Source organism: Erpetoichthys calabaricus, chromosome 3 (genome assembly GCF_900747795.2).
Source record: "Erpetoichthys calabaricus chromosome 3, fErpCal1.3, whole genome shotgun sequence".
NCBI classification, from domain to species: domain Eukaryota; kingdom Metazoa; phylum Chordata; class Cladistia; order Polypteriformes; family Polypteridae; genus Erpetoichthys; species Erpetoichthys calabaricus.
In genome coordinates, this window is record NC_041396.2 from 270,394,046 (window position 1) to 270,408,977 (window position 14,932).

Sequence of the window (14,932 nt, forward strand, 5' to 3'; positions counted from 1 at the left end):
ATGGATGGATGGAAGTTTTCACTAGCATTGCACCAGAACTGGGGCGGCACGGTGGCGCAGTGGGTAGCGCTGCTGCCTCGCAGTTGGGAGACCTGGGGACCTGGGTTCGATTCCCGGGTTCTCCCTGCGTGGAGTTTGCATGTTCTCCCCGTGTCTGCGTGGGTTTCCTCCCACAGTCCAAAGACATGCAGGTTAGGTGGATTGGCGATTCTCAATTGGCCCTAGTGTGTGCTTGGTGTGTGGGTGTGTTTGTGTGTGTCCTGCGGTGGGTTGGCACCCTGCCCAGGGTTGTTTCCTGCCTTGTGCCCTGTGTTGGCTGGGATTGGCTCCAGCAGACCCCCGTGACCCTGTGTTCGGATTCAGCGGGTTGGAAAATGGATGGATGGATGGATGTTAATTTATATTATTACGATTCTGGATGTGTATGTAATTTTTTAGGTACACACTTAACATATTTGTATTATTGTTTTGTAATGTTAAAAAAATACATGAAAATTCCACCCAGAACAAAGCACTGCCAGAGGCTTCTGCCTCATTGTGGGCCCTTTATGCAGTACAGTACTTTTTAATGCATTAAACCTGTCACATTAATCATGATAATTAACGTTAACTTATATTTAGATCACAAGACATTTGTGTTTAGATAGCTAATTTATGTGTTCTGGAGTATTTTAGAGTTCCAAACATTTGTGTTAAAAGAGTGAAGAGATACACTGAGATATGTGAATGCCCTTAGATTAAATTATATTATATAGAACCTTATTTGGCCCAAGGGGAAACTGACTTTTTACAGAAGCCCTTTAAATAAATAAATGCATACATACATACATACACACACACACAGACATATATATATATGTATATAAACTGGTCAAAAAAATTAAAGGAGCACTTTGAAAACACATCAGGTCTCAATGGGGAAAAAAAACATTCTGGATATCTGTACTGTTATGGACTGGGTAATGTGTTAGAAATTAAAGGATGTCACATTATTTGATGGAAATGAAAATTATCGACCTACAGAGGGCTGAATGAAACACCCTGAAAATCAAAGTGAAAAAATTATGTGGCAGGTTAGTCCATTTTGCTGAAATTTCATTGCAGCAACTCCAAATTGTACTCAGTAGTTTGTATGGCACCCCACATGCTTGTATGCATGCCTGACAATGTTGGGGCATGCTCCTAATAAGACGATGGATGGTGACCTGAGGGATCCCCTCCCAGATCTGGACCAGGGCATCACTGAGCTCCTGGACAGTCTGAGGTGCAACCTGGTGGCGTCTGATGGACAAAAACATAATTTCCCAGAGATGTTCTATTGGATTTAGGTCAGGTGAGCGTGGGGGGCCAGTCAATGGTATTAACTCCTTCATCTTCCAGGAATGGCCTGCATACTCCTGCCACATGAGGCCAGGCATTGTTGTGCATCAGGAGGAACACAGGACCCACTGCACCAGCACAGGGTCTGACAAAGGGTCTAAAGATTTCATCCCAATACCTAATGGCAGTCAAGGTGCCGTTATCTAGCCTGTAGAGGTCTGTGTGTCCCTCCATGGATACGCCTCCCCAGACCATCACTGACCCCCCACCAAACCGGTCATGCTGAACAATGTTACAGGCAGCATAATGTTCTCCACGGTTTCTCCAGACCCATTCACCTCTGTCACATGTGCTCAGGGTGAACCTGCTCTCATCTGTGAAAAGCACAGGGCTCCAGTGGTGGACCTGCCAATTCTGGTATTCTATGGCAAACGCCAATCAAGCTCCACGGTGCCAGGCAGGCTGTGAGCACAGGGCCCACTAGAGGACGTCAGGCCCTCAGGCCACCCCCATGAAGTCTGTTTTTGATTGTTTGGTCAGAGACAGTCACAGCAGTGACCTGCAGGAGGTCATTTTGTAGGGCTCTGGCAGTGCTCATCCTGTTCCTCCTTGCCCAAAGGAGCAGATACCAGTCCTGCTGATGGGTTAAGGACCTTCTATGGTTTTTACTCCTAGAGTAACTGCCTGTCTCATGGAATCTCCTCCATGCCCTTGAGACTGTTCTGGGAGACACAGCAAACCTTCTGGCAATGGCACATATTGATGTTATTGATGTGCCATCCTGGAGAAGTTGGACTACCTGTGCAACCTCTGTAGGGTCCAGGTATCACCTCATTGCTACCAGTAGCGACACTGACCATAACCAAATGCAAAACTAATGAAAAAACAGTCAGAAAAGATGAGGAGGAGAAAATGTCAGTGGCCGGTTAAACTATTCCTGTTTTGGGGGTTGTCTCATTGTTGCCCCTCTAGTGCACCTGTTTCATTAACACCAAAGCAGGTGAAACTGATTAACAACCCCCTTGTGCTGTGACAAGATCTCAGGTAAAATGCAGGTATACATTATACAAATTTCTAAATGCAGAATTAGTACACATAAAGACACTGATTTGTTTAAACACACAAAAAACAAGCAGAAGCTGGATAACATAAATGGAAATGAACAATATCTGTCCACTAAATTTTTCTTGAAGTATAGCCAGTTGACAATGGAGGAGAGGAAAACAAAAACTCCAGTCAGCAGCAACCTGGAGAAAATAAACCTCTGGTGTGGCCCACAGTCAATTATAAGAGAGAAAGTCAAAGTTAGACACAATTACAGTCCTAGAGACCTCAGCTGAATGGCTGCCCATCCCCTCCTGGGCATTTTACAGAGCCTGTGCTGGGCTGTCCTATCTGATGAAGGAGCTTTTCAATCCAATGATTCCATTATTTCCAGCATCTAAGATGACCTAATGATTAACAAACAGAGATGCATTTTGTATAGCTAAACAGCGGTTCTAATCAGACCATGCTAGACTAATGCTGCGAGTCTTCAGGCTGGTGTGAGGATAGCATCAAGATACAAGGTGGTCATTATGCATCATTAAGGTCACTTCCAAGCAGAAATTTTGCATCAGACAGGTGTTTCCAGATGTGCTGTCCAAGCTCTTCTGCACAAGCATGAATCGGCAAAGTACAGGACTAAAAACACGGTATTCGGCCATGGAAACTGAGTGCCACAAACAAGAAATATATCATGTTTACTTACCTTTGAAATTGAATGATGTCCAGTGCCAATATTGGCTCAAAACTGGCACAAGTCACTGGGACCCTGGAACACCCATCTACAGTCCCGGAAAATTCTTATCAGAAGTTCTCTTGTTGGAAGAATTGCAACCAAAAAAAAAATTCCTCTGAGGTGGAAATAAAGTCAAACGACTCACCTACGTACTACAACACAAAGACTAGGGATTGGGGGAGGACAGACAAATAGCAGCAAGTGCTCTGCTCTACTGAGTCATTATTTTTGTCTCTTGCAGAAGGCAGTTTGTGCACCAAAAATCAAGAGACTTGTACATGGAGGATGTCTGCAAATAACAATGGTGCATAGTGAAGGTTCTTTGCAGATATGGAGCTGCATTTCAGGAAATGTAGTAGGTGTTGCTGAGAATTACAAACAAATTATTATCCAGCATGCAATACAATCAGGGTGGTGTTTGATTGGTCCCAACTTCAGTCTGCAACATGATGATAACTTCAAACACATGGCCAAGTCTGTGAAAAAAGGAATGGGAATCCTGCAACGGATGGAATGGCCTCCACAGATCATTGATCACAATATCATCGAGCCAATCTAGGATACAGAAGCAAGTAAGAGAGCCAAAGTCTGCAGTGAAACTGTAGCAAGTGAACCACCAACCATGCAAAGACCTTCAGAAACTACATGAAGTAGACGGAAGAAAAGGCCAAGGGTGGTCACACCAAATAGGGCTTTCATTTATGTTTTGTTCTGCTTATTGCACTTTCTAGGACGTTTATTAATTAATAAGACACATTTATAGTATTACTTTGAAATCATTCTGGCTTTACAGCATTTTTTACAAGTTCCTAAGACTTGCCCACACACACATATATATATATATATATATACTGTATATATTTCGGCATTAGTAAGAACAGCACTCAACTTTCATTCAACAATTACTTAATTCAAATACACAGCAAAGTGGAAAACTTCCTGGTTGTCTCTGTTACAGCGGCTGCAATTATTGAGTTTAAAAGAACTCGTAGATGTCTTCCTCGCAAGGGCTCAAAAAAGACAGGTCCAGCAGTGGCTGTGACCAGGTAAAAGGCAGTCTGCATTGGCCAAGAGAGAACAGGACAACAGGTGAGTGACACTGGCTGTCAGGACTCAAAGTAACATGCAATGAATGCTTTAGGTGGTATAGTAGCTGCTGGATCGGAAACTACCATTCTGAGAGTGTGTTTCTTCACCATTGGTAAAAGAGTGTTTGTAGTATGGGAGTGTGTTTCTTTAGTATTAGAATGCTGTATAAAAGAGTGTTTTCACTGTAACTTAGGTAGCTGAAGCTGCACCAGGGAACGGAATGCAGTGTGGACAGTCAAAATATATACAGTACAGTACAGTATGATCCAGTATGATCGATTGTTTATATATATATATATATATATATATATATATATATATATAATATATATATATATATATATATATATATATAGGGCTGTTTAATATATACATATATATATATATATATATATACACACACATATAGTATATTGATTTATAGTTAACAGAGCTTCTGTACACTTTGCCTATTCTCTCTGTGTCTGCATGGGTTGTCCTTCATATATTCAGATTTTTCCATCCATATACTAAATGTGTGCATTAAATGAATTGGGGACAATTAACTGTCCTTGTATGAATGACTCTAGGTTTGTGAGAATCAGTGCAGAAATTTGCTTGCATGGCATTCCAAATCAGATCCTAACTTTCAGTTAGTGTTGCTATAATATGCCCTGGCTTACAGTGACCCCCAAACTAGACTAAGCAGTTTAAATAATGGAAGGACAATGAAGTCTCTTGTAACTTATATTGGCTGACGGTAGTTCTAGAAGAGAGTAGTTAAGACACAAACATCTCTTTGTTTACTTTTGCATATTGTCACAACAAACAACCATGAAGAATCCACATTCCCATTTTTTAAAAGGAAAGCACATTTCATTTTCTTAGTTGGAATCATATGCTACTCTCCAATTCAAGATGCATTTGTGATCTCTTTGTCCTCTGTGACCCCTCTCTCCCCTTTCTCTCTACTGTTGAGCATTTCTGGCATTTGTTAATTTACCTGCCCACTAGTGTCCACAAAGACTATCACAAGTTTCCACCTAAGCCTCAAATCTTTCTCTCATTCATTCTCCACCTATTGCCCTTTGCCGACACCCAGTACATCTCCACTGCTAGTGTCTGTTTTTTGATCCTTCAGTCCTTTCAGGGCTTTCATCCTTTTGTCACAGGCAATGTTTTCCTCAAGAGACACTTCATAATCGAAAACAGAGCAGGAATAAACATTTAGAATAGTGAGATGAAACCCCTCCCTGCTTCTCTAAAACTATATAAGATATGCAATCTGTTATGGGCTTTTAACCATGTTCATATGGGAAATGTTAGTGTAATAAACATTCTCTCTCTATATATATATCTATATATAGTGCAGAGACAAGCCAAGCAAAATGACACCTTTTATTGGCTAACTAAAAAGATTACAATATGCAAGCTTTCGAGGCAACTCAGGCCCCTTCTTCAGGCAAAAGATTACAATATGCAAGCTTTCGAGGCAACTCAGGTCCCTTCTTCAGGCAAGATGTAATCATGATCATCATAATGATTATATCTTGCCTGAAGAAGGGGCCTGAGTTGCCTCGAAAGCTTGCATATTGTAATCTTTTTTAGTTAGCCAATAAAAGGTGTCATTTTTCTTGGCTTGTCTCTACATTCATAATGGCTAACACGGTACAACACCCTAGTACTATATATATACAGTAGTGCAAAATTCTCTAACATCATAATTCCACTTTACCGCGTAGAAAACTGTGAATACAGTATATCATTGCTATCTCATAAAAATGTGTAGTATTTACTCCCCTTGGACATTTTCACATTTTAATGTCTCATTAAATGTCATCTTATATATTTATTTTTTTGAGATTTCTTCCATTAATTATCACAAGCCACTAATGTCATAGTGAAAACCAAATTATAGGAATCTACTTAAAGTTAAAGAAAATATCTGCTTTCATAAGTCTTCACTTCCTTTTAGTGAATATTTGGTAGAGTCACCTTAGGCATACAGTATATAACAGCCCTAAGTGTTTTACGACAAGTCTATGAAAGCTAGGTATACCTAAACATTTGCCTTCTCCCTGCACTATCTCTACAAAATTGTTCAAATGTCTTTAAATTGCATGAAAGCCACGCATGACCAGCAAGTTTAAATTATACCTTGTATTTCTCTTTAGACTAAGGTCTAGGCTTTAACTATCCATCCATCCATCCATTGTCTCCCGCTTATCCGAGGTCGGGTCGCGGGGGCAGCAGCTTGAGCAGAGATGCCCAGACTTTCCCTCTCCCCCGGCCACTTCTTCTAGCTCTTCCGGGAGAATCTCAAGGCGTTCCCAGGCCAGCCGAGAGACATAGTCCCTCCAGCGTGTCCTGGGTCTTCCCCGGGGCCTCCTTCTGGTTAGACGTGCCCGGAACACCTCACCAGGGAGGCGTCCAGGAGGCATCCTGATCAGATGCCCGAGTCACCTCATCTGACTCCTCTCGATGCGGAGGAGCAGCGGCTCTACTCTGAGCCCCTCCCGGATGACTGAGCTTCTCACCCTATCTTTAAGGGAAAGCCCAGACACCCTGCGGAGGAAACTCATTTCAGCCCACTTGTATTCGCGATCTCGTTTCTTTCGGTCACTACCCATAGTTCATGACCATAGGTGAGGGTAGGAAACATAGATCGACTGGTAAATTGAGAGCTTCGCCTTGTGGCTCAGCTCCTTTTTCACCACGACAGACCGAAGCAGCGCCCGCATTACTGCGGATGCCGCACCGATCCGCCTGTCGATCTCACGCTCCATTCTTCCCTCACTCGTGAACAAGATCCCGAGATACTTGAACTCCTCCACTTGAGGCAGGATCTCGCTACCAACCCTGAGAGGGCACTCCACCCTTTTCCGGCTGAGGAAATCAGTAATTTGTTTTTAAGCTATTCTGTCATAGCTTCTGCTGTACTTTTTATCATTGTATTGTTGGAAAAAGAATCTTCTCCCAGGACTATGGTCTTTTGCACAGTACACAGATTTCTCTATATTTTCATGTATCCATTTTGCCTTCTGTCTTGTCCAGTCACTCAGTCATGAAATCCAAAGACACATTGCTCAGTAGCAGCATGATATCACTACGAGGTTATAGGTCAAAGTGGCATTGCCACTTGGCCCAGAACATTAGTTTTTTTCACATCAGGTTCAAACCTGAGAGGCAGACTCCCATCTAAAGGCATTTTGAGTTACTTTTACCGAATGGCTACACCAGGTCTCTAATTTGAATGCATCTAGGTATACGTCTGATAAGACTACATCAGTCTCACTCAAGTGACACTGCTCAGCCAAAAGGTTGGGCTTATTTGCAAGCAAGATACTGAAATGTCAAAATGTTCTGTGCTTCAGCCAGCAACCACAATGTATGACCACAGCCAACACAGAGTAAAGCATCTGGGGACAGAAAGACAAAGCACTCTTAGCATGGTCTAGCATGTGTGCCAGAGAAAGTTCTCCACAGATCCTGAATAAATCAAGACAAAGTACTGCCTCAATCCTTTGAGATAACGGGAAGTGAGTAAAGAAACAGTGCACTGCTTTACCTTCTGGTTCTGAGACTGATATTGCTGCTATCTTTGTAATTAGGGTAAAGCCAACATGTATTAAAGCAGGGGTTCTCAAAGTCAGTCCTGGGGGCCCACTGTGGCTTAAGGTTTTTGTTCCAACCAGATTCCTAATCAGTGACAAACACCAGACAACACTGATCTCATTTAATTAGCTGTTTTTTCTCTTATCTTATTCCACATTAAGAAAGCACCACAGCATGATTTTTACATTAATAAGACATTTAGGAATATTTCCATTTTTGCTATAGATTTAATTATAGCATTATATGATTTCATTATATTTTGCCCCTTATCTGTGCAGTTTGCTCCCTTCATTGTATCTTAATAATGACAACCAGTAGAGCAGCAGACAGCCAGGTAAACAACAATGAATAATCAAAGGCTGCAACTACTTCAGCGTTAGACTCACTAATTAGAAAATAATGAATTAATTAATCAATTAGAACACTCTGCAAAAAACAGAATGAAAATCAAGATGAAAATATTGTTAAAAAGAAAACAAAATACATTATTCCAATATAACTGCTTGGTACATTTTTAATATACATTCTAATTTCTACATTTTCCCCAAAACACAGAATTTGACAAATAACAGTTCACTTATTAGCCCAGGAGTCCAATTAAAAATAGAAGCTGGTTGGAACAAAAACCTGCAGCCACAGTGGGCCCCCAGGACCGACACTGAAAGACCGACCTCTGTATTAAAGTATGTATTTCTGATTATTAGTATTGCCATAACTGAAATTAATAATCTGTGTGACAGGTAAATCATTAGCTGTTTTAAGTTTCTATTTCTAAATTTAATAAGAAAACTAAATCAACCATTCATTACTTCAAAGCAGCTATTATTGCCGAGCAGCTTCCATTGGTGTGTGGCACAAACACAAAAATACACACTCTTCCACATAGAGGAGCTGTGAGGTGCAAGTGCAAAAAAGCTATGAAGAAAATCAATCTGGTCAGGTCAGGTCAGGTTGGGGACCATGCACTGGTACAGCGCATTGCTGCTGCACCCACCAAAAAATTAAACAGCTCAGAATTATGGTTGGCATCCCCCCAGGAAGACACGCGGTCCAGTCCCACCCTCTGGAAATGACCCTCTATCTGCCGCAGCCAGGTGTAATGTGTGCATCCCCTTGGCCTGGTCCAGCCACTCAGGTTTTCAATAATGAGGATCCTGCGAGCCGGATCACCCTTGGTGAATCAGGCCACATGGCCGTAGTGCCCGTAACTGACGCTCCCTCACAATGTATGTAATGAGCTTTCATTCGAGACTCCATGAGCAACTGCTCAGTTGACAGAAAATCAAACCAGTGGTAACCAAGGATTCTCTGGAGAGACACAGTACCAAAGGTCTTGTCTCAGGTCACTGGATAGTGTCCATGTCTCACAACCATATAGCATGACGGGAAGCACCAGGACTCTGAAGACTTGGACCTTCGCCCTTTAGCAGAGATATCGGGAGCTCCACACACCCGTTTCCAGCAACCTCTACCCCCCCCATGCTCTCCCAATCCATCTACTGACTTCATAGGAAGAGACACCAGAGACATGAATGTCACTGCTAACAAGGTCGACACTCTCTCCGCAGACAGCCACACTGCAGATGGATGTTGGATGTGCCCAGACTAATCCATCCAACCGGCTAGGAGTCTAGAACTTACAAAAAAGCATTAAAAACACAGTCCTGAATGAATAATGTTTCTTGGGTGATTCTTTAGATACGAATTAACAAAAGAAAATATAATTTGTGAATTGTGCCTCCCTTCATGAGTAAGAGGGAAGAAAACCAAGCTAACTTAGATTCACATTTTGTGTTGATCGTTTATTGTCCTGTGACTATATACAATATACTTTCATACAATATACTGTATCATCTTCTATTATTCTTATGTTATGAATTACTTATAGTGTTTTGACTGTTGCAGCAAGTGTGTTTATTTTATTTGCTGAAAATTGTTGAAAAATACTCTTTCATTATGTCCAAACTACAAACTGATAAAGTGAAGACTGATTTGTATGCAACTCTGCCAGTGTATGAACTTTCATAAATTAAAAAATATATCTTCATAGTTCTAGGCTTCACAGTAGGAATGGCCTTCAAAGGACAATGTCCAGTTTTACACTTGCAAGTAGCTTTGAGGTTTCTTAAAATGGTCAATTTACAGTTAGGTCCATAAATATTAGGACAGAGGCAACTTTTTCTAATTTTGGTTCTGTACATTACCACAATGAATTTTAAATGAAACAAACTCAGATGCAGTTGAAGTGCAGACTTTCAGCTTTAATTCAGTGGGATGAACAAAATGATTGCATAAAAATGTGAGGGCAACTAAAGCATTTTTTAAACATTTTTTTCATTTCAGGGGCTCAAAAGTAATTGGACAAATTAAATAACTGGAAATAAAATGTTAATTTCTAAAAGTCTTGAACTCATGGACATCACCAGATGCTGGGTTTCCTCCTTTTTAATGCTCTGCCAGGCCTTTACTGCAGCGGCTTTCAGTTGCTGTTTGTTTTTTGGCCTTTCTATCCGAAGTTTAGTCTTCAACAAGTGAATGCATGCTCAGTTGGGTTAAGATCAGGTGACTGACTTGGCCATTCAAGAATTTTCCACTTCTTTGCTTTAATAAACTACTGGGTTGCTTTGGCTGTATGTTTTGGGTCATTGTCCATCCGTATCATGAAACGCCGCCCAATCAATTTGATTGCATTTATCTGGATTTGAGCAGACAGTATGTCTCTGAACATCTCAGAATTCATTCGGCTGCTTCTGTCCTGTGTCACATCATCAATAAACACTAGTGTCCCAGTGCCACTGGCAGCCATGCATGCCCAAGCCATCACACTGCCTCCACCGTGTTTTACAGATGATGTGGTATGCTTTGGATAATGAGCTGTTCCACGCCTTCTCCATACTTTTTTCTTGCCATCATTCTGGTAGAGGTTGATCTTGGTTTCATCTGTCCAAAGAATGTTTTTTCCAGAACTGTGCTGGCTTTTTTAGATGTTTCTTTAGCAAAGTCCAATCTAGCCTTTCTATTTTTGAGGCTTATGAGTGGCTTGCACCTTGCAGTGCACCCTCTGTATTTACTTACATGCAGTCTTCTCTTTATGGTAGACTTGGATATCGATATGCCTACCCACTGGAGAGTGTTGTTCACTTGGTTGGCTGTTGTGAAGGGGTTTCTCTTCACCAAGGAAATGATTCTGCGATCATCTACCACTGTTGTCTTCCGTGGATGTACAGGTCTTTTTGCATTGCTGAGTTCACCACTGCTTGCTTTCTTTCTCAGGATGTACCAAACTGTAGATTTTGCCACTCATAATATTGTAGCAATTTCTCGGATGGGTTTTTTCTGTTTTCGCAGCTTAAGGATGGCTTCTTTCACCTGCATGGAGAGCTCCTTTTACCGCATGTTGTCTGTTCACAGCAAAATCTTCCACATGCAAGCACCACACCTCAAATCAACTCCAGGCCTTTTATCTGCTTAATTGATAATGACATAACGACGGACTTGCCCACACCTGCCCATGAAATAGCCTTTGAGTCAATTGTCCAATTACTTTTGAGCCCCTGAAATGAAGGGATTGTGTTAAAAAATGCTTTAGTTGCCTCACATTTTTATGCAATCGTTTTGTTCACCCCACTGAATTAAAGCTGAAAGTCTGCACTTCAACTGCATCTGAGTTGTTTCATTTAAAATTCATTGTGGTAATGTACAGAACCAAAATTAGAAAAAAGTTTTCTCTGTCCAAATATTTATGGACCTAACTGTAGATTTCATCAACATATGATCTCAGTGTCTCACACATATAACTTCTGAATTTATTTGAGATATATATTTTTTAACAACAAATCTCAGTTCCTCACTCCCCCATGTACCTCTGATACACGTAGCACCTGATTAATTTTCACATTAACAGCTTCATCAGTTATGAAGTTGAGATTTAAATTTGGTTTTCAGGAATGTTCTGCTTTCTGTAGATTTATAGTAAGACTTAATTTTCTCTATTTCCTTACACTTTCCTGTGCTTTAAATTTTAAAGTGATATTTTCAAGGGAAATGTTAAGTGTCTTATAAAAGTTCTTATATGCTTCTCACAACAGGGACTTTTAAATGACGTTATTCTGGTTTGGTTGTGAATGTCCTTTAGTTCTCACGATATAGTTAGTGTTTGGGTCTTTCATGTTGAGAAACAAAGCACACTGATGCTTGTTACTTGTGCTTAAAACCTGAACATTTACTTAGCTTTTGAGAACAGTGTATATAGCATCTAACTACAATGTCATGTTTTACCTAGCAGCTATCATAGCAACTGAAACTTCCCACTACCTTTAAAATAAAATCATTTACAGTGAAGAGGTTGTTTCAAAGTCTTTCAGAAATGGAGTATGTGACTGCAGTCAACATGCCCGGCTGTGCCATTGTCTGTATGGACTGAAATCACGTTTTAATAAAGTGAGGAGAACAGACCTCTATTAAATGCATCCTTCAGCTTTGGAAGTAACACTATATTCTGAGGTGAGAAGAGATATACCTCTGATCATAGAGTGTTGAAATCAATTACAATTGCAGCAAACAAATGTTGTAACAAACTGACCATGACATCCTGTTGGAAATGTTAAGTAAAAATTTTAATGGTGCAAAAGGTCAATCCACCTGTAGAAATATAGAAAGCAAAACATGCCACTGTCTACAGCTCCAAATGCAGGCTGGTGTTAGGACTAGCACTACTGTGATTTTTACTTGTTTTTGGTTTTATTTTCTTTTTGGCACCTTGCCCTTTGTTTTATTCCTAGCCTGAAGGGACTGGGGATGTTCAGTTTAAAGTCTCTAGTTGCTACTGTGGTCATTATGGGTACATTTACCTGAGGGCTATTTAGGTCATCAGCTACCAGAGCCATGTGTTTGTTGCAGTTAAGAGTGAGGCAGGGTAAGAATATTATCACAAGGACCAGAAGTCAAGTATGAGCAAAGTCGAACACACACTAGGGTCAAGACCAGAAAAAATAATGAGTGCCAACAGAAGAATTTCCAACATGCAAACTGAAAGACAGAGCTGATAACCACATGAAGTCCTGACTTCCTTAATTTTATTTTGATACTGACTAAACACATGAGAAATTTGTTCTGACAATGCAGGAGCCTGAAAGCTTCTGATAAAGCACTGCCATCTTAAATAGTGGCGTATCAATAACAATTCACATCTCAGTTTCCAGCACTCACATGGTAGCAACAGGGGGCCATTGCCAATAACAACGATAAAACCATAGCCACAAGACTGTCACATCTGCGTTTAAAAAGGAAGTACAACATGGAAGTGGGAAAATGTAAATAAATCATAAATTATATCCAAAAATGTATAGAAAATCACAAAATTATATTCAGCACATTTCAAAACCTCACATTCATAACATTGGTTTGTAACTGCAGCTGTGGTCTTTAACTCTCTTTTATGCGGCTCTCTTTTTGCAAGGTTTGCTGTCATTTATTTTGGGACTTCTGGCTTAGAAGTAAAAATTACATTAAAATTGATAACAATTTTAATTATTTTATTCCTTACTTTACTTTGTATTTTGATTTTCTTTAATTATATTTATAAAATATGTTAAATAAATGGAGTTTTTGGGTTGAGAAAGTTTGTTTGTGGTTTTGTTCTTTCCTTTTGGGAAATTTCATAAGAGCTAGGCCTTTCACCTTTGCAGTATTTCTGTTTTATAACAGTGAAAGCTCAGGAAGTATAAGCTGAGGATTGTGACTATCACCATGAAAAAATATTACAAAAGTGGCAGAAGTAATGTTTACCATGATGACACGAGCTAGAACTATAGATAAACCAAGCTTCAGCTCCAGAGGCTCTTTTCAATAGCAGATGCTATCAGGGAGTGGTGACAACAGAGCTTACAAGTTGTTACCTAATATAATATCTTCTCTAACAAAGCTGCAGCTGATACACTTCTAGGCTCAGGCATTCAAGAAGTGCGTTTTTGTTGGACTTTGCCAACAAAATTCCTTTAGCAGGGACATGTAACACAAATCTTGTTCCATGAGCTGTAATTAAACATTATGTTAACTTCTAAGCTAAGGTTTTCTCTTTAGATTAGAGCAAACTCATTTTGAGGTATTCATAACAATACACTTGAGACATTACACTGATAGAATCAAAATACAACAATGTGAGGAGTATTTTTTAACTTGCTTAGTGCCAAGTTAAATCCATAGGGCACACAATTGTACCTGAACCTCCTAGTATCATTTTCAAACACGGTGAGGATCCTGATGTAAGTGCAGTGGCTCCCTGGAGGAACACGTCAAGTTAGGAAAAGACTGTTAAGTCAAAGAAAAGTCTCAGGACAACATGAAAGTTCATTCCTCTGTTTATCTGGAGGTCAGAGCCAACCAGTAGGTCACTGCATTTTGTTAGGTTTGAGGATTATGGCAGGTTGTAGTCAGTAAAGTGTTAGACTTCATAGAGCAAGCACTTTTATTTTGTCATGAGTTAGAGTTTTGGTCCATGCAAAATTAATTTTTGGATTTATTTTGCACTACCAGGTGTATTCAGCATTGCCTAATGTGGAATAAAGGTGCAGTCTCTATTAAAATTTCAGAGTGTAACATAGCCTATGGTTTTCCCGTGCATGAATGAGAAATCTGTGTAAAATGGCAGAGGTGTATTTGCATATCATACAAATAAATACACATTTAGCTGTATATATTAAATATACATGTTACATTATTATTTTGATGTTTATCATTTTCTGACACAGAAGCTGCTATTTTGTATATTTATTGCTGGCAGCAGTCATGTTGTTGTTAGAAACATCCTTCCATTGAAACCACTTGATAACAGGAGTTTATATCACATTTCATCATCTCTTAGTCAGTATTTAATGTTTATAGGGTCATAATGGTCACATGTACAGAGTTACAGTGAAATTCTTACTTGCATTTGCTACTCAACATACAACACATTGACACTCTCCAACTCCATGATTAGTTAACATAACTATATTACCTCAAAATTTCTGTCGTCCTTCACTTAAATAACTCAAAACATTTGTCTTACACTGCCATCATCAAGACAGAAGGATGAATCTGTGGATCTTTCTGATTTTCAATTTGTCCTGGTCTTGCAAACAGCATTGATTCACAAGAGCTGCTATTGCT